The sequence below is a fragment of the Seriola dumerili genome, unplaced genomic scaffold (genome assembly GCF_002260705.1).
Source record: "Seriola dumerili isolate Sdu_G_001 unplaced genomic scaffold, Sdu_1.0 BDQW01000216.1, whole genome shotgun sequence".
Taxonomy (NCBI): domain Eukaryota; kingdom Metazoa; phylum Chordata; class Actinopteri; order Carangiformes; family Carangidae; genus Seriola; species Seriola dumerili.
Genome location: NW_019174471.1, coordinates 1957301 through 1979864, shown reverse-complemented (window position 1 = coordinate 1979864; position 22564 = coordinate 1957301).

Sequence of the window (22564 nt, the reverse complement as noted above, 5' to 3'; positions counted from 1 at the left end):
AGAGGATCCAACCAGCCATCACAACTTCCTGTGTGTGTGTGTGTGTGTGTGTGTGTGTGTGTGTGTGGACAGACTGGCTGTAACAGCTGTCTCCTGCACAGCTCTCTGGGGAATGACTGACCTTATGCCTCTGAGGTGATCTCAGCTTAAAGGAGCAATGGGGGCAACATATTACCAGAAAATTGGGGTGCACTCCTCCTCTTTACCTGTGCCATAGTCGGACCGGGCATCTGCCATACCAGGACAAATGCCAGTTTGCCGCTGTATCCTATATAATGTATGTACCTGTCATTCAGGGTGCACATGGGAGCATGCTGTGTGCCTGTTCTAGGACTGGGCTCACCAAGTTTCAACCTTCACGTTAAGCTAACGTTAGCTTGACTAAATCGAACCTCAGTGTAGGGCAGCTGTGGATGTGTTGCCAAACCTGCATGGAGGGAAATAATGTTGGCAGGTTGCTTTCTTCACTGATTGTTCAACAACACAATATATAGATGACATAATGTCAAAAACTGTTACTTCTTCTCATGATGTTGATAATCTTAGTTCATTTTTCCATACTTACATGGATCTGGGGGATGTGATATTTTTTTTAATTTTCTCAAATGTGTGCACAGTATTTAGGGAACTACTGGGGTCATCACAAGCTAGTGGTTGGCCAAAAGCAGTGCATCAAACTACTTTGTTAATGCACACATTGTGATCCTGTATTTTCAGCGTCATGCTGTCGCTCTCATCATGGTGTTACTCTGTGAGATTCTTGGGAACACATAACTGAAATACAATGTGTAGTAGAAATAATACACATTGAATTAATAATATATATGTGTAGGTAATTCATACCTGCACATATGGAGTAGATTTCTGCATACATTTTCACATTATTGAGGCAACACTTATCTCCCCAGAATTTGCTCAAATTCTGTAACACTTCAGCTAACAAGTTCAAATTTATACCAGATATGTACTATGCAAAGACAAAACATGTCGGTATGAAAAACTTGGCACTAATTAGCACTAGTTGGCATGAGAACTCAAGAACAATACATAGAAACTTCATACTTACTCTACATATGGATCAGATAATCTGATTAGATTTTGGTGTGCCTTGCTGCATAATGTGAAAATAATAATAAAGACTTTTTTTTATACACCTCTGTTAGGATCCTTGATGACAAACTACTGGTACTCTGAGCACACGTGTTCTTATTTCAAGAAGATCATGGTGGGACATGAGGCAATCCAAGTGCCTCTTGTTAAAGTATTGGCTGCCCCTGTCAGTAGATAGAGTGACATCACAACTGCTCGACCAATCATGTAGACACATACATACATACTGTATACATGCATTTGTACATGTAAGCACGCAGAAAAGTGTAGCTTTTATGCAGCGATGAAAAAAAGTTTACAATTACAGAAGTAAAGTTTTTTCAGCCATTTTGGACTTAATCTGTCTGTGTTCTCTGGCTGCACTTTTTCCTCCCAGCCATGAAAGTAACCACCAACTTTGACCAAACATGAGGACATGAGGAATCTTCATTTAGAAGACAGTTGGTAAATAAGAAATATTCTGCCCTAAAATATTTAATATACAGTAATTGTGCTTACTAATTCCCATACCATGAGTATAGCTTACAGAGTGGAGATGCTGACAAAGTATGGGGAATTCTTGTGTCTAGTATTCTTTGGGCACCTGTATAATGTTTGTTGTTCCTGCTGGGATGTGGTTTGTGATTTGCCACCACATGGTGTCTCTGTGGTGCAACCCAGAAAGGTGTGAAGCACATCGAGAGAGAAGTGAAACTGTAACCTCCTTCATCACCATTCGCGGGCTGTTATCAAACAGAACTTGAGGGGTTAACTGGATGAAAACTGAATGTACTTATCTTCAGCTGTAAAAAAAAAAAAAAAGAAAAAAAAAGAAAAGACAGGGGGGATAGTGGTGCTTTGTTTTTGACTCTCAAGTGTGATTTGGGAACAGGATCCAGTTTCCCAGCTTGGTAGAAAACAGGTGCTGTTGCCAGTTGTTCTTTTGTCTCATTACGCGTCTTACAGATTGAAAGTGGAGCCAGCACCTGTTAACATTCCTCAGTGGTTGTGAAAGAAACAGAAATGCACGAGATAGAAGAAGAAACACTGAGACTGAAAGAAAATGACTGACCTCATTATAAGAATTCAACTTACATATATAATCAAGCATACTGGCTGGAAATGATGATAAAATGGGATGTGGTTACAGTAAATTTACAATAAAATTCCTGCAGCCAGTTACAATCTAACTCCTGTTCCTGCAAACAGACAGATGAGATTGGCTGGCCACAATAAATCATTACAGTCCTTTCAGTTTGGACAGGTCGCTGCGTTTTCACAGGAAAGCATCAACTCAGCAGATTTACCAATTAGCAAAGCTGTTGTTGCCAACCAATCAGAATCCAGCAGTGATTCAAACTTTCTCTGAAATCTAATTCAATAGTCATCATTTTAACATGTTTTTACATATGAAAATTAAGTTTAAATGTTGCCTGAGTTTCGGGGGATAATAAAGGTGGGGAGCACTGTGGGTGTTGCTCAGCTCAGCTCTGGCCACAGCTGTGCACGGCTGTCGAAAGGCTCTGATGTCATGTATAATGGGAGTCCGCAGGGATGCAGGAACTGAGGGATGAGGGAAGAGTGAGGGGCTGAAACCAGATCCCCTGCCCTGCGCTGCGCTATGCTGCGCTGCGCTGTGCTGCTCAGACTGTGGGCGAAGGTTAATGTGGAGCCACCTGCTGCATGCACACTGCACATCTGATACTGTTACACAAACAAAAAAAGAAAAAGAAATCAAGAACAGTTTTTTTCTTTGTTGTTGTCGATTTCTTAACATTTTGCGTACAAAAAATGGTACTTAAACAGAAGTACATGAACTGTGCATGCTTGTGTGTTAGGACTTGTGCATGTGTGAGTGCAGCAGGAAGCATGAGGAAGGAAGGAGGCTGACAGTTACAGTGACTTAATACCATTTGATATTTCATGGCTGGGAGAATGTGGCGGCACTCCCTGCTTTATGGAGCTGGCCTGGATTATTTAGTTGGATGGAGTCCTGCCTAGAGGAACAGCTGAATGATGTCATGCAGCGCACGCGCACACGCACGCACGCACGCACACACACACACACACACACACACACACACACACACACACACACACACATGCACACACACAAGCGTTTTCTGTCCATCCACACAGTTGAGCTCTGGAGTCAGATTTGAAGTGCTGTTCTGGTTTGCTCTGCAGTTTTTAAATGTTTTGTGGGGTTTTTACTGAGTGGGTTGCTGGGTAATTGGGAAGGTGAGCAGAGAAAATGTGGGTGGGGTTTACTAATAAGAGCCGGGAGGGGCGGGGGGTGGGGTTGCGGGTAGATGCAGATGTGTGTTTGGAGAGCAAGATGAGAAACTTAGGTGGGTGTTTTCACGGGGCTCTCAGTTTGCTGGTAAGCTGACCTCACTGGGCATATGGTTGTGCAGATGTGTGGGTATGTGCCCGTGCTCATGTTTGTTTGTGCATGTGTGTACCGTCTGCACAAATCAATGTCTGCCTCACTCTTAATGGATAGAATCAGGTTCTCCCCTCCTCCGTGCTGCTCAGCGAGGAGTGTGTTAGCATGCGAGGCCCTCTCTTCTCTCTCCTGTATAAGAACCTAAATATGGAAACAGTGATTGGATATTGTTTAGACAATCTGAAATGGTTTATCCCGGGGCTGTGCACAGCTCGCAGATCAAAGCAGAGGAAACATGAATCATAGAGAGTTTCTGTACGGAAACAAACCCTTCGCCTTTCTTCCCTTTGACATACACACTGGCACAAATGAGAATGTTAAGGAAAACAAAGAGAAAGAGGCAAAGACATGAGAGAGAAGGCTGCCTCTCTGAGTTCACTGGTACTGACTTCTTTGTTTGATCACACTGTACTTGACATCATGTTTCCTGCGACTTCACTTCACCAGTAAATTGTCTCTCATTAATAAAGAGTGCACAGTCACCCACAGCCACAAACAACCAGTGGAGGAAAAGTCTCAAGAGACAAAGCTCTGCTGAGATTCTTTTTAAACTTTCACCCCCAGTCTCGTCTTCATCAACTTCTTTCCCTCCTTTCTCCATGAAGACCGGCTCCGCAGCTCTGCTGGACAGCAGCAGCACCGGTCACAGATTCTGCTTCCTCTGCTCAGCGATAACTGATCCACTGTCTAAAGAGAAGAACTCTCCTCCAGCCGTCTCTGCTTACCCTCTCCCAGGATGGGCCGGGAGAAAGGGTGCACAAATGATAGTGTTGTTCTCCCACAGAAAATCCTCACAGGCCAGTGTCTGTCTAACAAATAAACAAAATGCTTTATTTCCCTCTCTGCTTGCTCTTTAAGTTATTTGATAAAGATTAGTAGATATAACCTTCTTTTCCTCTCCTATGTGTTTCCGTCACTGTTTTTATAGTAGGGATATGGCCCCATGCAGAGGCCTCAAGGCCTGAGGTCAGTCTCCTACCCATGGAAAAGGGCAAGGAGGGATTACTTAAGTCACAAGACAATGCATCTCTGTAAGAATTTGCATCCACTTAAGTGCATTTTCAAAGTGAGCATTAAAAATTGCAAACAGAAATGGCATAAGTAAGAAAAAGTCAGAATATCTGCAAAAAAGCTTGTTGTTTATAAAAACAAGACTAACCCTCAACCTCAAAACCTAGTATATTTCTGGACAGTAATGTGTGATATTGGGGAAGTAGTTGAAAACTGGTTTCAGCTCTTTATCTGTTCGCCTCTCTCTTCCTCTCTGTGCTCACATATACATATTTTTATACAGCTGAATTCCCAATAAAGTTGTTCTCATTTACATGTTTTTCTGTTTCTGTTCTCAGACAACGGAACAAGTTTGAAATAGTGACCGGTCTGACTCTGTGTTGCATTTCACACTTCACACCAGAGGCACATCTCTTGCTTGTCAACAAGTGATTCCGCTCCTCTGTTCTTTTTTTAATCACAGTTAGAGCTGATGTTTATATTAACCTCATGAATTCAAGGTAAGGCTTTTTATGTGTTCCTGAATAAACACGGCCTCATTTCTTCTGAAACTATGAAGTTAAAAGGACCATCGTCCTGTGTGATGATCTGTCAGGAAGGACTCTTGTGTGTGTGTGTGTCTGCTTGTCTCTCTCGCTCTCACTCAGATTTATTTACATATTAAAGGTCCCATATTGTCTTCTGTGTCTTCTTTGATTATAAAGCAGGTCTAGGTTCTATGTTAATATTGTGAAAGTATCAAAGTGCCCTGTCCACAGAGAAATGCACACAGCCTGTATTCAGAAACTGAGCCTTAAAACCAGCTGTCAGGACTGCTGTAACTTTGTGATGTAACAACTATACAGTCACAGCTCTCAACCATGCCCCAAGCCCCGCCCACCTGGAACCACAATCCAGCCATGACCATGCAGGATTTGGTTTCTCTGAGTGTTTACCTGAAATCTGCTATATTTTTATTAGATCACTCATACAACAGTCAGCCAATCAGAAGAGAGATAAGTTAAGTTTAAATAGTTAAGTTTTGTCCAAAAAGTCGCTAGATTTGTCTGAAAGTGCTTTTTTGAATAAAGTCTCTAAATCTAACGTCAAAGTTGGCAACACTGCAGCTGTAAACGCCCCCTCATAGAAAAAGTTTTTACCAATTAATTTTGAAAGAGCAACGGCCAATGGGAAGCTCCAACTCACTAATGTGGCATTAGGCTGGCCAATGGTGGAACTCGATCACTCCATTCTATCACTCAGTCAGTCACGGACATTCACGTTTACAGGAGTGGCCCCACTGTTGTGGTCCAGCCAAAAACATGCAACAGTGCAATTGAAACTTGAATGCCCATTGAAACTTGTTTTCCTCTGCAGAGACAAAAATCTTTTTTTTCTTTTTTTTTTCTTGTGGTTTGACTGGTGCACTCTTCTTCTGCAATGGTGTAATAGCACCCATTGGAGGATGAGCAGCATCAATTGTTTGTATTGATGAACCAACTCAGAATGTTTTATCAAGTTGCATTTTCAGATTTGATTATAAAAATTCTGATCAAATTTGTGCTAAATTTGGATGGAAACTTGATTGTAGTTTGAATTAGGAATGAGGGCAGAAGATGCTGAGCGTAAGGATCAGGTGAAAGCTCTCCATCATCCATCTCCTGTACATCAGCTCTTCAGTTTTCAAGCCTCTCTGATGGGCACACCATTTTCTTCCTTGTCATTTCTATCTTTCTGCTTCTGCTGCTTTTCCTCTCCCCCTCTCCTTCCATCAAACAGACAGGAGTGACTGACTCACTTGTTTCAGGGAAGTGAAGCTGCACTGATATCATCTTGACAGACAGAGCAGTCCAGTAAACACAGCAGGGATGGCGTCAGACCTCGGACGCATCACTCTCGGCTGACAGAGGTGCGAGGTGATGTAAGCGTGTGATGAAATCATAATGAGGGCACATCTTCCAGTGTGTGATGTCAGCATGGCCCTGGCATGACTGAGCATTGTGGAACTATTTTTCCCCCATTACTCAAAATGAAGGGGTGAAGTTTGGAAATATATGATGTAAATATCTTGCTTGTGTTTTTATCCATTACACACAGTGAGTTCCCACTGGCAGTTTGCCTTGTTCACATATTTTACTGGCTGGGAAACACCATGGAGAAGTAAAGGGTCCTTTGGCCATTTTGTTAACATTAAACTATGATGACAAAATCTTTTTCAGTTTATTACCACAGTCCTGGTGAAGATGAACGGTCTGGAAGTAACCATTTTAAAGATTGGTGGTGCAAAACAACTGCGCCGTTTGGAATGAAATGTCAGACTATATGACTATAGTCCCTTTTCCACTGGTCAAAAAAACCTACTGAGACCCGCTAACATCGGCCTTTTGTCGGCAATGGAAAAAGGTACAATTGGCATTCACTCCCAGGTCAAATGACTCTGCAGTAGATGCAGTTATTTAGCTCCGGCTCCTATTGGCAGTGATGTAAACACAACACTAGGGTGAACACTCGCCCCTTTTCCTGCTGTAACAAGCTCAGTCACCGTAAACGCACCTATCACCTGTCCAGCATGGCTACACTGCGCTCGGACACAAAAGAGTGAGCTGCAGTCTCACACGGAGGCTCCGACACTTACACCAACCCGGGGATGAGACAATGGCTATCAGCTCACTCTTTCTCCTCTGCATCTGTGTGTGCTCTGTAAGTGTGTACAAATGTAATGACATCGCTCCTTGCAGTTGTGTGTGTCCACTGTCCAAACAGAAACGCAAACTAGGCTTGCAGTGTAAAAGGTGTTAATCGCCTATTTTGCTGGGTTTACTCGCATTTAAAAACCTGCTTATAGCCACTAATTTTGGTGTAAAAAGGGTATACTGTATGTGTCACTCATTGCGATGAACCCACAGAGGATTATTACCCAACTCTGCTGTTCCCCTCAGCTCTACAGAGCACTGTAGCATCTTTATCTTATTGTTCTTGTCACCACTCATAATGGTTTTTTTAGTCTCATCAACCACTCTAAGCACTTTACAGTGGAAGCCACATTCACCCATTCACACACACATACATACTCTAATCAACCTTGTTGGTTTAGGGGGGCTAAAACTCACTGGAACTAAAGGGGACGATTAGCCAATCAGCTAACATCTGCTAACACCAACTTTTACAGGTGGCCTAGGTACGAAATTCTCACACACCGCTGCAGAGACCTAGGGGTCAATCAGTTTTAACGGTACCTTAGTTTTTCCTGTGTGTTCTAGCAAACACAATTAGCCACGTTTCCTGGTGAGACGCCTGTGAGGGATCATGTTCTTGTTGCTCTACTAGTGACTCCTGCTGGTAAAACATTATAAGAGTGTGGGAAAAAAAAGTTGTAGGGTACAAACCACAATTATAACTACAATACTTGTTTTGGAGCTGATCTTGGTATCAACTATATGATGCAGCGTCTTCCAATAAAGGTGAAATAAATCAAATGTGGCCTCTGTGCAAATAAGGTGAGTGGATGAAAAGTGCATTCTCTCTTTGTATTTACTGCTGAAATCAGGTTGCACCTCGTAGACAACCCCTCTTTGTGATCTGCACCTCAGACCAAATCGTGTGTCACTTTAAATATACCTCTGTGGATGGTTCATTTCATGGTCACTTACATACAAGGCAACATACAAGGCATGCAGGATTTAGCGCCTGTTTGTGTCACTTCCTGTGTTGCTCAAGTGAAGCAGGTTGAGCTCTAACCGGCTTAGCATGGAGAAGAATTTCTCCTTTGTGTCCTTACGGCCGGCGGCTTGATGTGGCTGAGCCTCACAGAGTCTTGGCCCTGACCCTGGGCAGGTGCGCAGACTTCCCCCACCCCATTCCCCCCCTGCACTTACTCACACACCTACTACACACACACATACTGTACATACTAATAGAGGTTCTCAGGTTCCCCTGAAACAAGAGACTGGCAAAAGATCTATCAACAGAAATATCACAAGGTAATGACATACTTAACTCCCTGGTGTGTGTGCATGTGTGTTTCACTCATGTTCACATGTGCACAATATGCAGCCGGGGCAGCCCCCTCCCTCCCTCTCTCCCACCTCTCCTCAGCCACTAGCAGCAACTTTTGCCTCGCCTCATTTGCTTCATGGTGAAGGGGCTGATTAAATATTTAAAGTATGGAGTCCTTTCCCTTGGCATCAGGTGTAACTCACTCCTGTAATCTCAGATAGCCTGGTGCATGGCGCAGTAATTATAGCTGAGTTAACCGTGTGAGGCGGAGAAGGGCTACAACAGGCTTTGTTGTTTATGTTTGCATACAAGTTTATAGGCCTATTTTCACTTTAACATGCTCCCGTGTGCAGGCACATGGTCTTTTTGCTTCCATTCTTGTATGAATTATATTGTTTTGTTGCAAGCTGCAAGACGGCATAATGCATTTAGTATATTTTTTTGTTTCACCAAGACTGCCAAGTGAAAAATCAGTACCACTTTCTAATAAGGCGCACTGTAAGAATGTATGAGTTGCTGTTTGTCTGGCTTATAACATGCCCGGTTGGTCTATCAGTACTCTAGACTATAGTACTTGTTATTGCAAACGCAAAATGGAGAAAACTAGTGGGCTGTGCTAAATGGATTATCATTGTAACACAAAAAGCAATGTGAAGAAGGATAGTGGAGTCACAATGGGTGATGGAATAATCATGGAAAAACACAAGGCTGTTCGCTCACATCATTTGATGCAGCTAATGTTAGCTTGTTACATTAGTGAAGCAGCAGAAGCACCGCGAATGAACAGGACAATTTCAAAGTTCCCCTTCTGACACATTTTAAACTATGAAAATCTTAATAAGGCCTTGTGCACCGCCCACCACTGCTGCTTATGCTATGCTGACAGGTGAAAGAGCAGAGACTATCAACATGGTTAGAGGAGGAGTCTGAGTCAGACCCAGACTCAGGCGACTAGCAGACATCTCAGAACAGTTCACGTAGTTAGCATCTTTTATTTGTTTATGTTGTTTGTTAGCTTGTTACTGGCAGTGGCTGACACAGTGTTAGTTGTTGTGCTAATGCAAACTCTGGCTCTCTGTACTGACGGTTTTAAGTTTATTTTGCCCAGACTGATTGGTTCCTTAGGTTTGTGATGTGTGAAACCCTGACTGCAAGGGCATAGGTTTGCATATGGACGGTTGGAACAGAATTGTCTCTACCAATATGTGAGTGAACTCGTTCACACTATGTTTGGAGTGAAGACATATTAGATCATTCCAATGTGCCCTCCAAGAGGCTATGAGGCTATGCTATTTAGGCATGCTAGCATTTAATTAAATTAAACTGAAAGGGTGGGGGCTATCTGAAGGCTCACGTCATGTGAGAATATCACAGTGGTACCTAAAGGTCAGAAAAATGTCAACTGTTATTTTAACCATGTTAGCAAGTTTTATCTAGGAAGGTAGCGCTGGCTTCCTTATTCTGTGGGATAGCAGTCAGGTTACTAGCAGGAGTCAACATAAAATGGTGGATATATAATATAATTAGTTAGTTGAATTTCTGTCGAGAAATCCTGTGAAAACGTCAATATGATGACTATTAATTTTTTATGCCTTCCTATACTATGAATTTTTATGCCTGACTACACTACTTCGTTCTTTATGCCTATCATGTTTTTTTATGATGTTTTCATGCCTTACTAAACTACGTATAGACGTTTTTTATGCCTTAGTATACGATGATGTTTTTATGCCTTACTACACTATGACATTTTTATGCCTTACCATACTATGACGTTTTCATGACATTTTAATGCCTTACTGTACTATTCTGACTCTTTTTATGCCTCACTAAGACGTTTTTGATGTTGTCATGCATTACTGTACTATGATGTTTTCATACCTCACTATAGTATGGCATTGCCTTGGCATACTATAACGTTTTTTTAAGACATTTTTATGCATTACTATACTATGGTGTTTTTATTACGTTTTCATGCCTTATAATACTATGATCTTTTTATTATAAAAGATTTATGTCTTACTATACTATGACACTTTTTATGCCATACTATACTATGACGGGTTTTTTTCAAGTTTTCATGCGTTACTATACTACGATGTTTTTTATGCCTTAGTATACTAGGACATTTCTATGCCTGACTATAACATGACATTTTTTATGACATTTCCATTACTAACTATACAATGATGTTTTTTATGCCTGACTATAACATGACATTTTTTATGACATTTCAATGACTTACTATACTATAACGTTTTCATTACATTTTTATGCCTCACTATAGTGTGACTTTTTATGCCTTACTACACAATGACGTTTTTTATGCCTTGCTATATTATGACATTTTTATACCCTACTGTACGATGACGTTTTTATGCCTTACTACATTATGACATTTTTATGCCTTACCATACTATGACGTTTTCATGACATTTTTATGCCTTACTGTAATATGACTCTTTTTATGCCTCACTAAGACGTTTTTGACGTTGTCGTGCATTACAATACTATGATGTTTTATGCCACACCATAGTATGATGTTGACTTAGCATACTATGTTGTTTTTTATGCCTTACTATACTTTGATGTTTTTATGGCATTTTTATGCCTTACTATTCATGACTTTTTTTTTGCGTTTTCATGCCTTACTATGCTCTGATGTTTTTGATGACATTTTCATGACTTACTATGCAATGATGTTTTTTATGACGTTTTTATGCCTTACTTTACTATGATGTTTTATAACATACTATACTATGACATTTTTATGCTTTACTATACTATGATGTTTTTGTACTTTACTATACTATGAAGTTTTCATGCCTTATTATACTACGAGGTTTTTTTATGCCTCACTATAATATATTTTCTATGCCCTACTATAGTACTATGTTTTTTAATAACGTTTTATGTCTTACTATAGTGTGAATCTTTTATGCCTCACTATGACGTATTTTTGACGTTTTCATGCATTACTATACTATTACATTTTTATGCCATACTATAATATGATGTTTTTATGCCTCACTATAGTTTGACGTTTTTTATGCCTTAGCATACTATGTGATTTTTTATGCCTTACTATACTATTATGGTTTTTTATGCCTTATTATACTGACTTTTTTATGCCTTACTTTACCATGATGTTTTTATAGCATACTACACTATGACATGTTTATGACATTTTTATGCTTTACCATGATGTTTTCATACCATACAATACTATAATGTTTTTATGCCTTACTATAGCATGACACTTTTATGCCTTACTATACCATGATTGTTGTGTATGGCTATGATATGTCTTACCTATGTGGCAGCTTGGTGATGCAATGGTTAGAGATGTGGCCTCTGACTGACAAGGTTGTGGGTTCAAACTGTGGTCGTGGTACCTTTCAGTGTCTTTTTATTTTTATGCTTTACTATACCATGATGTTTTCATACCATACTATATTATAATGTTTTTATGACATTTTTTTAACTTACTATAGCATGCCTTATTATATGATTTTTTTGCGTTTTTTATCCTTTACTATACTATGACGTTTTTTGACATTTTATGCCTTATTATACTGTTACTTTTTTATCCCTTACTTTAATATTTTTAGTTTATAACATATTATACTGTGACGTTTTTATGCCTTACTCTACTATGACTGTTTTTGACTTTTTCATACCTTACTATACTGTAACGTTTTTTGACGTTTTTATGCCTTATTATACTATGGCATTTTTTGACATTTTAATTCCTTCTTATACTTTTTTATGGCTTACCTTACTTTAATATGGTATTTTATAACATATGATACTATGTTTTTATGCCTCACTATACTATGACTTTTTTCAGGCGTTTTTTATTCCATACTATACTATGACTTTTTCTGACATTTTTATGCCTTACTATACTATGACGTTTTTATGCCTTACTATAGTATAACATTTTATTACGTTTTAATGCCTTACTATACTATGATTTTTTTATGCCTTGCTCGACTATGACATCTTTATGTCTTACTAAACTATGATGTTTTTATACCATACTATACTATGACGTTCTTATGTCTTTCTACACTATGACGTTTTTTTATGACATTTTTATGCCTTACTATACTATGACTTTTTATGACGTTTTTATGCCTTAGATTAGTATGATGTTTTTTGACATTTTGTTAGCTTACTATGCTATAAATTTTTTATGCCTTACTTTAATATTTTTCTTTTATAACATATTATACTATGATGTTTTTATGCTATACTATAATATGACATCTTTATGTCTTTCAACACTATGACATTTTTTGACATTTATATATACTAATGCCTTACCATACTATGTAGTTTGATGCCTAACCATACTATGACGTTTTATGACATTTTATGCGTTAATATACTATGATGTTTTTTTGACGGTTTATGCCATACTATATCATTTTGTCTTATGCCTTGCCATTCTATGATGTTTTCCTGACGTTTTATGCCTTAATATACTATGATGTTTTTTGACATTTTATGCCATACTATACTATGACGTTTTTTGGCATTTTCATGCCATAGTATATTATGTCTTTTTTGATGTTATTATGCCTTACTATGCTATGTAGTTTGATGCCTCACCATACTGTGATGTTTTTATGACCTTTATGCCTTAATATACTATGATGTTTTTTGGCATTTTTATGCCTTACTATATCATTTCGTCTTATGCCTAGCCATCCTATGACTTTTTCATGACCTTTTAGTCCCTTAATATACAGTAATGTTTTTTGGACGTTTTATGCCATACTATATTATTTTGTCTTATGCCTTGCCATTCTATGATGTTTTCATGACGTTTTATACCTTAATATACAGTTTTTTTTACATTTTATGCCATAGTATATTATGACGTTATTACATTTTTATGCCATACTATACTATGACGTTTTTATGACCTTTTATGCCTTAATATACTATCATGTTTTTTTGACTTTTTATGCCATAGGATACTATGACGTTTTTTGGCATTGTTATACCTTACTATGGTATGTAGTTTGATGCCTAACCATACTATGATGTTTTTATGGCCTTTTCTGCCTTAATATACTATCATGTTCTTTTCACTTTTTATGACNGTTTATGCCATACTATATTATTTCGTTTCATGCCTTGCCATTCTATGATGTTTTCCTGACATTTTATGCCTTAATCTAGTATGATGTTTTTTTCACTTTTTATGCCATACTATGAGGTTTTTTGGCATTTTTATGCCTTACTATATCATTTTATCTCATGCCTTGCCATCCTATGACTTTTTCGTGACCTTTTGTCCCTTAATATACTATAATGTTTTTTGGACGTTTTATGCCATACTATATTATTTCGTCTTATGCCTTGCCATTCTATGATGTTTTCATGACGTTTTGTGCCTTAATACTATGATATTTTTTGGCATTTTCATGCCTTACTATACTATGTTGTTTGATGCCTCACCATACTATGATGCTTTTAGGACCTTTTATGCCTTAATGTACTATAATGTTTTTTCAACGTTATATGCCATTTTATACCATGACGTTTTTTGGCATTTTTTTGTATTATGCTATGTAGTTTGATGCCTCACCATAATATGATGTTTTTATAACCTTTTATGCCTTAATATACTATCATTTTTTTTTACTTTTATGCCATACTATACTGTGACGTTTTTTGGCATTTTTATGACATAGTATATTATGACTTTTTTGGCATTCTTATGCCTTACTATGTTATGTAGTTTGATGCCTAACCATACTATGATGTTTTCGTGACCTTTTATGCCTTAATATACTATACGTTTTTATGCCTTACTATGCTATGTAGTTTGATCCCTAACCATACTATGACGTTTTATGACCTTTTATGCCTTAATGTACTATGATGTTTTTTTGACCTTTTATGCCATACTATACTATGACATTTTTGACATTTTTATGCCATACTATACTATGACATTTTTGACATTTTTATGCCATACTATACTATGACATTTTTGACATTTTTATGCCATACTATACTATGACATTTTTGACATTTTTATGCCATACTATACTATGACATTTTTGACATTTTTATGCCATACTATACTATGACATTTTTGACATTTTTATGCCATACTATACTATGACATTTTTGACATTTTTATGCCATACTATACTATGACATTTTTGACATTTTTATGCCATACTATACTATGACATTTTTGACATTTTTATGCCATACTATACTATGACATTTTTGACATTTTTATGCCATACTATACTATGACATTTTTGACATTTTTATGCCATACTATACTATGACATTTTTGACATTTTTATGCCATACTATACTATGACATTTTTGACATTTTTATGCCATACTATACTATGACATTTTTGACATTTTTATGCCATACTATACTATGACATTTTTGACATTTTTATGCCATACTATACTGTGACGTTTTTTCGCATTTTTATGACATAGAATACTATGACATTTGATCCCTAACCATACTATGACGTTTTATGACCTTTTATTTTATGCCATACTATACTATGATATTTTTTGTCATTTTTATGCCATAGTATGCTATGAGACTTTTTATTAATTTTTATGCCTTACTATGCTATGTAGTTTGATCCCTAACCATACTATGACGTTTTATGACCTTTTATGCCTTAATATACTATGACGTTTTTTTTTACTTTTTATGCCATACTATACTATGACGTTTTTTGGCATTTTATGACTTATGATATAATTTCCTCTTATACCTTGCCCTACTATGACGTTTTCGTGACCTTAATGCCTTGCCATACTATGATGTTTTCCTGACGTTTTATGCCATACTATACTGTGACGTTTTTTGGCATTTTTATGACATAGAGATACTATGACATTTGATCCCTAACCATACTATGACGTTTTTATGACCTTTTATGCCTTACTATATCNTTATGACTTTTTATGCCTTACTATATCATTTCATCTCATGCCTTGCCATCCTATGTTTTTTTCATGACCTTATGTTCCTTATTATACCATAATATTTTTTGGACGTTTTATGCCATACTATATTATTTTGTCTTATGACTTGCCATTCTATGATGATTTCATGACGTTTTATGCCTTAATATACTATGATGTTTTTATGACCTTTTATGCCTTAATATACTATCATGTTCTTTTCACTTTTTATGACTTTTTTTGGCATTTTTATGCCTTACTATGCTATGTAGTTTGATGCCTAACCATACTATGACTCTTTTATGACCTTTTATGCCTTACTATATCATTTCATCTCATGCCTTGCCATCCTATGTTTTTTTCATGACCTTATGTTCCTTATTATACCATAATATTTTTTGGACGTTTTATGCCATACTATATTATTTTGTCTTATGACTTGCCATTCTATGATGATTTCATGACGTTTTATGCCTTAATATACTATGATGTTTTTTGACATTTTATGCCATACTATACTATGACGTTTTTTGGCATTTTCATGCCATAATATATTATGTCTTTTTTGATGTTATTATGCCTTACTATGCTATGTAGTTTGATGCCTCACCATACTGTGATGTTTTTATGACCTTTATGCCTTAATATACTATGATGTTTTTTGGCATTTTTATGCCTTACTATATCATTTCGTCTTATGCCTAGCCATCCTATGACTTTTTCATGACCTTTTAGTCCCTTAATATACAGTAATGTTTTTTGGACGTTTTATGCCATACTATATTATTTTGTCTTATGCCTTGCCATTCTATGATGTTTTCATGACGTTTTATACCTTAATATACAGTTTTTTTTACATTTTATGCCATAGTATATTATGACGTTTTTTGGCATTTTTTTTGCCTTATAATACTATGTACTTTGATGCCTCACCATACTATGACATTTTTATAAACTTTTATGACTTAATATACTATCATGTTTTTTTGACTTTTTATGCCATAGTATACTATGACGTTTTTTGGCATTTTTATACCTTACTATGCTATGTAGTTTGATGCCTTACCATACTATGACATTTAATGACCTTTTATGCCTTAATATACTATGTTGTTTTTTTGACGGTTTATGCCATACTATATTATTTCGTTTCATGCCTTGCCATTCTATGATGTTTTCCTGACATTTTATGCCTTAATCTAGTATGATGTTTTTTTCACTTTTTATGCCATACTATGAGGTTTTTTGGCATTTTTATGCCTTACTATATCATTTTATCTCATGCCTTGCCATCCTATGACTTTTTCGTGACCTTTTGTCCCTTAATATACTATAATGTTTTTTGGACGTTTTATGCCATACGATATTATTTCATCTTATGCCTTGCCATTCTATGATGTTTTCATGACGTTTTATGCCTTAATATACTATGACGTTTTTATGACCTTTTATGCCTTAATATACTATGATGTTTTTTTTTGACGTTTTATGCCATAGTATACTATGACGTTTTTTGTCATTTTTATGCCATAGTATATTATGACTTTTTGGCGTTATTATGCCTTACTATGCTATGTAGTTTGATGCCTAACCATACTATGACGTTTTATGACCTTTTATGCCTTAATATACTATGATGTTTTTTTTGACGGTTTATGCCATACTATATCATTTCGTCTTATGCCTTGCCATGCTATGATGTTTTCGTGACCTTTTATGCCTTAATATACTATGATGTTTTTATGACCTTTTATGCCTTAATATACTATCATGTTCTTTTCACTTTTTATGACTTTTTGGCATTTTTATGCCTTACTATGCTATGTAGTTTGATGCCTCACCATACTATGACGTTTTTATAACCTTTTATGCCTTAATATACTATGGTGTTCTTTTGACTTTTTATGCCATACTATACTATGACGTTTTTTGGCATTTTTATGACTTACTATATATTTTCCTCTTATACCTTGCCCTACTATGACGTTTCGTGACCTGTTATGCCTTGCCATACTATGATGTTTTCCTGACGTTTTATGCCATACTATACTGTGACGTTTTTTCGCATTTTTATGACATAGAATACTATGACATTTGATCCCTAACCATACTATGACGTTTTTATGACCTTTTATGCCTTAATATACTATCATGTTTTTTTCACTTTTTATGCCATACTATACTATGACGTTTTTTGTCATTTTTATGCCATAGTATACTATGACTTTTTTGGCATTTTTATGCCTTACTATGCTATGTAGTTTGATGCCTAACCATACTATGACGTTTTATGACCTTTTATGCCTTAATATACTATGATGTTTTTTGGACGTTTTATGCCATACTATATTATTTCGTCTTATGCCTTGCCATTCTATGATGTTTTCATGATGTTTTATGCCTTAATATACTATGACGTTTTTATGACCTTTTATGCCTTAATGTACTATGATGTTTTTTTTTGACGTTTTATGCCATACTATACTGTGACGTTTTTTGGCATTTTTATGCCATAGAATACTATGACATTTGATCCCTAACCATACTATGACATTTTTATGACCTTTTATGCCTTAATATACTATGATGTTTTTTGGACGTTTTATGCCATACTATATTATTTCGTCTTATGCCTTGCCATTCTATGATGTTTTCATGATGTTCTATGCCTTAATATACTATGATGTTTTCATGACGTTTTATGCCTTAATATACTATGATGTTTTTTTGGACGTTTTATGCCATAGTACACTATGACTTTTTTTGGCATTTTTATGCCTTACTATGCTATGTAGTTTGATCCCTAACCATACTATGACGTTTTTATGACCTTTTATGCCTTAATATACTATCATGTTTTTTTCACTTTTTATGCCATACTATACTAGGACGTTTTTTGGCATTTTTATGCCTTACTATATCATTTCATCTCATGCCTTGCCATCCTATGTTTTTTTCATGACCTTTTGTCCCTTATTATACTATAATGTTTTTTGGACGTTTTATGCCATACTATATTATTTCGTCTTATGCCTTGCCATTCTATGATGTTTTCATGACGTTTTATGCCTTAATATACTATGACATTTTTATGACCTTTTATGCCTTAATATACTATGATGTTTTTTTTGACGTTTTATGCCATACTATAGTGACATTTTTTGGCATTTTTATGCCATAGAATACTATGACATTTGATCCCTAACCATACTATGACATTTTTATGACCTTTTATGCCTTAATATACTATCATGTTTTTTTCACTTTTTATCCCATACTATACTGTGACGTTTTTTGGCATTTTTATGACTTACTATATATTTTCCTCTTATACCTTGCCCTACTATGACGTTTTCGTGACCTGTTATGCCTTGCCATACTATGATGTTTTCCTGACGTTTTATGCCATACTATACTGTGACGTTTTTTCGCATTTTTATGACATAGAATACTATGACATTTGATCCCTAACCATACTATGACGTTTTTATGACCTTTTATGCCTTAATATACTATCATGTTTTTTTCACTTTTTATGCCATACTATACTATGACGTTTTTTGGCATTTTTATGCCTTACTATATCATTTCATCTCATGCCTTGCCATCCTATGTTTTTTTCATGACCTTTTGTCCCTTAATATACTATAATGTTTTTTGGACGTTTTATGCCATACTATATTATTTCGTCTTATGCCTTGCCATTCTATGATGTTTTCATGACATTTTATGCCTTAATATACTATGACGTTTTTATGACCTTTAATGGCTTAATATACTATGATGTGTTTTTTTTGACGTTTTATGCCATACTATACTGTGACGTTTTTTGGCATTTTTATGCCATAGAATACTATGACATTTGATCCCTAACCATACTATGACGTTTTTATGACCTTTTATGCCTTAATATACTATCATGTTTTTTTCACTTTTTATGCCATACTATACTATGACGTTTTTTGGCATTTTTATGCCTTACTATATCATTTCATCTCATGCCTTTTCATCCTGTGACTTTTTCATGACCTTTTGTCCCTTAATATACTATAATGTTTTTTGGACGTTTTATGCCATACTATACTATGACGTTTTTATGACCTTTTATGCCTTGATATACTATGATGTTTTTTTTTTTATGTTTTATGCCATAGTATACTATGACGTTTTTTGTCATTTTTATGCCTTACTATGCTATGTAGTTTGATGCCTAACCATACTATGACGTTTTTATGACCTTTTATGCCTTAATATACTATCATGTTTTTTTCACTTTTTATGCCATCCTATACTATGACGTGTTTTGGCATTTTTATGCCTTACTATATCATTTCATCTCATGCCTTGCCATCCTATGTTTTTTTCATGACCTTTTGTCCCTTATTATACTATAATGTTTTTTGGACGTTTTATGCCATACTATATTATTTCGTCTTATGCCTTGCCATTCTATGATGTTTTCATGATGTTTTATGCCTTAATATACTATGATGTTTTTTTGACATTTTATGCCATACTATACTATGACGTTTTTTGTCATTTTTCTGCCATAGTATACTATGACTTTTTTTGGTATTTTTATGCCTTACTATGCTATGTAGTTTGATGCCTAATCATACTATGACGTTTTATGACCTTTTATGCCTTAATATACTATCATGTTCTTTTCACTTTTTATGACTTTTTTTTGGCATTTTTATGCCTTACTATGCTATGTAGTTTGATGCCTCACCATACTATGACGTTTTTACAACCTTTTATGCCTTAATATACTATTATGTTTTTTGACATTTATGCCGCCTGGATACTATACTAGGGACGTTTCTTTGGCATTTTTCATGCCATTGAGTTATTTATTGGTTACTTTTTTTTGGCTTTTATTGCCTATCGTCGCCAACGGGCTCCGGACCGGGGCCGCACACAGCGTACATCACCTAGGCCCGGCTATATCTTTACGTCTCCACAAGAGTCACAAACTTCTCAGCACAGTATCCGGACAATCGTGTGTTTGATTGAATCTGACACCATTTTTTTTTTTTTGTGTTGGTTCCTCTAGAAGTTTTAAGTCTGCTAATCAACCCCCTCTGACAGAATATGTGAATGTGGATGTGTTTGCACCTAGTCTGAAAATTGCTTTTGTACCATAGTCTTTCAATGAAAAACAACACTGACATCATCACTTTTGACTGAAACTCTGGTCTGTGGTCGTTTGTGGATGGACAGCAAAGCAGAATTAACCACTGGGATTTTATTGTATGGTAGATATTAGATTTTTAGGGCTGAATTCAAAACCCAGACAACTATTAAATCTATCTGCCAATCATGGGAACTGTTCAACGATGGGCAATCTCCAGACCTACAGTATATAGAGCGATGTAGGTGCAGATATTAGCTCTCCATGCTAACATGACCTTCCATTACTAATCAAATCTCTGCATTTACTGATTTTATTCATTTAGTCATGTAAAGTCAGACAACTTGTGAAAGAATGCCAGCTTTAATTACTTAGAGTTAGCGCATCGTTCAGGTTAGGTTTCAAGATCAAAAAGATTCAAAGCGTATTCTTGTTTATTAACCATATATGACAAAAAAAAGCTAGCATGGAATATGTTTGGCCCATTTGCTTCTTCTAAAAAAAAGACCATAATTTCTCTGATTGCATCAGAAACTGAGAAAAAGAAGTTTAAAACCCAAACTGTTGACTTGCTTTCCTAACTCCTGCTTTTTTAGCAATCAAAACAGTGTAGCTTCATGCATGATTTAAGGATATATGAGGGGTTTACTTTGGTAGTTTTGGACCATAACACACATAAAGGCTTTTTTTTTGCGAAGGTCTTTGTGACACCAGACAAATAAATAAACACAAGGTGCAACACAACTACATACTCTTTCTGTCACTTACTAGCATTGAGAACCATCCCAATGTGGGTTCCAATGTGGTGCCAGAAGTGTATGATGTCAACAAAACGTGTCCCATGATAAGTTGGTTCCATATTCAGTTTGGTGGTTAACCACCACTGAGTTAGTTTGTCATAAGTCAGTGTGAACAGGGAAAAAGAACAAAAACAAAAAAGGGTATACAATGGGCAAAAGAACTTGCACCACAGGCTGTGGAAAGTGATGCAGACACAGGGATGTTATTGATGCGTTTTAAATGACCTTCCTTGTGGTGAGAAGTATATTGCATGTCTTACATGTGCTGCGCTCCATGTCTAAATTTCAGGTCCCCAGAGGATGCAACAGCGGCCAGCGGCGGGTAGTTCATTCCTCAAGATTGTTTGTGCGACTTAACCCAGACAGCGACAAGATCATTTCTACTCCTCCCACTTCACTTGTGCCACGGACACTGGAGAAACATCCGCTTTTGTGTTTTTGCAGCTGTCAAAGACACCATCCTACACATCAATCTCAAAGATTTACAACCTGTTCGTGAGGGCTCACGTACCGACGCACATCTCCTCCCCATTTGCACAAATGCCACACCTCCTTTGGAACGGTGTGCACTCAGCTCCACATGCATTACAAGCACACCCATTTTGCCGGCTCACTCAGCACACATACTCACACCCACCACACACACACACACCCCACAACAACCACACACACACACACACACACCACAAGCAGACACGATTCTAATAGAACCCTTCCTTTCCCCACCCCCACCACTTGCACCCCCCTCCAGTACATACTTTTCACAGACCCTCCCACCTGCAAAGCGCCCCTTGCTCTTTCACCGGAAAGTGGCTCGCCCTCTTCCTCCTTCGCCGGCAGCTTGTTTGGTTCAAGAATCCTCGCTCCTCCCAAGCTGCTCCTTCGGTGTGTCAGATTTTTGGCTCCGGCTGCTGAGCTCTGGCACATTTCATCTGGCACATCACAAACCTGATTTCACACGGGCTGTACAGTGATCTGAAGGGGACTTTTGGTGATTTGAATGGTGTGGGTACGGTGTGTGTGTGCTTGTGTGTTACTATTTGGGCAGTCATTGACTTAGCAAAGGAGCTGCGTTTTGGTGAAATAGCAGCATCAAACCCTGTTGGGCCCTCTGGAGTTGACAACCTCATTGGTGAA